The following is a 3,119-nucleotide window of genomic DNA, read 5'->3' as shown; positions in this document are numbered from 1 at the left end:
AATTTTTTTTAAATAATTTTTTTATTAGGGTTTTTACAATATTGCCAAATAGAAAAAAAAGAAAAAATACAAAATAAAAATAGTTAAAAACAATCAATCTTTTCATCACTTATTTTTCATTTACTTGTTTCCCAGACCTCCTCATACCTCCCTTTTTTGTATTCCAGTTCAATTTATTAGCTCAGCAGTTTCTTTCCCTCTTTATTTTACCCTGATCTTTAATCTTAAATTATTATAACATTAAATTTTTACTTATAAAAAATCATTTTTTCATATTCTCTTATACCATTACAGCTAGAAACCACTTAATTTCAATCCAACATCATTCTAGCATTCATTAATTTTGCAATATCTCTGTAAATAGTCTTTAAATTTCTTCCAGTCTTCTTCCACCGACTCTTCTCCCTGATCTCGGATTCTGCCAGTCATTTCCGCCAATTCCATGTAGTCCATCACTTTCATCTGCCATTCTTCCAGAGTGGGTATGTCTTGTGTCTTCCAATACTTTGCAATGAGTATTCTTGCTGCTGTTGTAGCGTACATAAAGAAAGTTCTATCCTTCTTTAACACCGATTGGCCAACTATGCCCAGGAGAAAGGCCTCTGGTTTCTTCAAGAAGGTATATTTAAGTACCTTTTTCAATTCATTATATATCGTCTCCCAGAAAGCCTTAATCCTTGGGCACGTCAACCAAAGGTGAAAGAATGTACCTTCAGTTTCTTTACATTTCCAACATTTATTATCGGGCAAGTGATAGATTTTTGCAAGCTTGACTGGGGTCATGTACCACCTGTATATCATTTTCATAATATTCTCTCTTAGGGCATTGCATGCCGTAAACTTCATACCTGTGGTCCATAACTGTTCCCAGTCAGCAAACATAATATTATGTCCAACATCTTGTGCCCATTTAATCATAACAGATTTCACCGTTTCATCCTGAGTATTCCATTTCCTATGTTATAAGAATTTTAAGGTCTTATATATAAAGTAAATGTTCATAAATGTACCAAGCAAACACATACATAAATGTATAAACCACATGTCTGAAACCTCACAGAAAAAGTCCTGAAACCATTTGTCTCTTCCAATTTTTTTTTAAGTGAGAATATCTCTCATTTATTTAAAAGCCTTTGTCCAACAGCCACTTTTTAAATTCCTGCTCAAAAAATCCCTTGACGCGAATCATGCAGGCAACTTCATTCACTTGGGTGACTGCCGTCCACCCAGACAGCTGTGTGATGAGTTCCTTCACTTCATTTTCAAGGGCCCAAATATCACCTTCAATCTTTCTGATGACTGTCATCTTCCTGCACCCTCTGAAGGTAGTATCTGTGTAAAATGGGATATTGTACATTCGCAACCTCCTTACAAAATAAGGAAGGTCAGGAGGTGGGTCTTGAGGTGGGCTCCATCCAGAAGGGGTGGGATAACTGTCATGTTTCAGGGGTACTGGTACTCGGGAGCGAGGTATAAGTCTCTCCACAAACCTATATTCATTAGTAGATTCAATAATCCCTGGATATTTCTGTTATGCAGCGCTGGCTTCTGCTGAAGTTTGCCTCGTATGAGCTGCCGCCAAGAGTCGCTGCCGCCATCCTTCCAGCAACGGCCCCTTCCGCAGCCCAACTCTGGCCAAGGCGAAAGCCAAAGTCGCCATCTTGGGAGGAGATTGTCTCTACCAAATTGACCTCAAATATTTCTCTGCAAGTTTGAAGGAAATGGGGATCCTCCCCATTGTTTCTTTGCTCACAAATCCTGTCTCAAGGGCACAGTTAAGATATGAATAGGGTGAGCCTGTGACCTGGATTCAGGAATTGAGTAGTTATCATAACAAGAGTGGCCAGGATGCCCAGGTAATCCAATCAGGTGACCTGGCAGACAGGATAAAAACAATGCACTCAGATTTCTGTTGTAGTCCACCCCTTCTCTGATGTACGTATGATGTACTGGGGGTGGCCTTGGGCTACACCGCTTCCGTGATGTATGTATGATGTATGGAGGGGTGGTCTTGGGCTCCAGGGTGGGCAGTTGAAAAGTCTATATAAGGGCTTGTGCGCATGGTTTGGTGTCCTCCTCCTCTGTCCTGCGTGAGGGGGGGAGACCCTGTTGCAACAGCTTTAATATAGATTAGGCTTATAGCCGCTTTGCTTTCGTAAGGTCCACTCTCTCTGAAGGTCCAGTCTTCCTTAAGAAGCTGAACCCCTGGAAGGGCCCTCTCAATATTCTTATTTCACCTTTGTCACAAGAACCTATTGGACAGGACTTCATTAGCTGCAATCAATGTATTCCTTTCAATATGGGAGGGAGGGGAATTCTACACAATTGTTTTCCTTCCTATTAATACTGAAAAATATTAATGATGAATATTCTCTGTTACGTTAACTCTCCCCTCTCTGTAGTTTTCGGTTTCTTTTCCGGTCTTGGAGCACATTGTCTACTGTTTATAAAAGGGGGTGGGAAGGAAAATAATAATAATAATAATAATAATAATAATAATAATAATAATACTCCCTGGGTAAAACTCTCTTCTGCTCTGTCTATTGCATGCTAGATCCACCCAGCCCCAATATTTGAGAATTGAAAATGGTGATGAAATGGGGGGCAGGGGGAGAGTCGGAGTATAAGTATAAATTGCATTTGTGTGTGTGTATGTGTGTGTGGAAAAGCCCCAGGAGAGTATGTTTTGCTTGAAAGCGTTAGTCAGGAAGTGGAGATAATTTTTTTGGCAAATTCAAATTCCTTCTGACTTGAACGTAGGCATTTCTGAACTCCGCTGTGGAGTCCGGATGTGGTTTTCTGGAACCGTCCTCCTGAACATGACCTTGCCTCAACCTTCGCTGAAGCACCGGAACTGGCTAACCATTTTAAAAAGTTTTCATTATTATTATTTTTATCCCTGAACATTACTGACAAAAGCCAAAGAAGTCTGAAACCGGCTCCGTGTACAGACATTTTCCAACAGGGTCTTATTTATTTCTACAGCGCACTTTCCCTTCTACCCCCAAGGCAGCATATATGGCCGCCCCCTCTCCCCACAACCCTTTTATCATCACAACAATCCCATGAGGCAGATAAAGCAGAGAGAGAATATGAGAAAAAGTTGGTGGTCCAAGGTC

General features: G+C 40.5%; 1 pseudogene; it reads right to left on the bottom strand.

Annotated features, from left to right (window-relative positions):
• Positions 1-1,118: 1,118 nt before the first annotated feature.
• On the bottom strand, positions 1,119-1,701 carry LOC128404759 (39S ribosomal protein L49, mitochondrial-like; annotated as a pseudogene).
• Between the last annotated feature and the right edge of the window lie 1,418 nt (positions 1,702-3,119).

Source organism: Podarcis raffonei, chromosome 17 (genome assembly GCF_027172205.1).
Source record: "Podarcis raffonei isolate rPodRaf1 chromosome 17, rPodRaf1.pri, whole genome shotgun sequence".
Classification (NCBI taxonomy): Eukaryota; Metazoa; Chordata; class Lepidosauria; order Squamata; family Lacertidae; genus Podarcis; species Podarcis raffonei.
The sequence above is the reverse complement of the archived record's forward strand: the minus strand, read 5'-3'. Positions and strand labels throughout refer to the sequence as shown.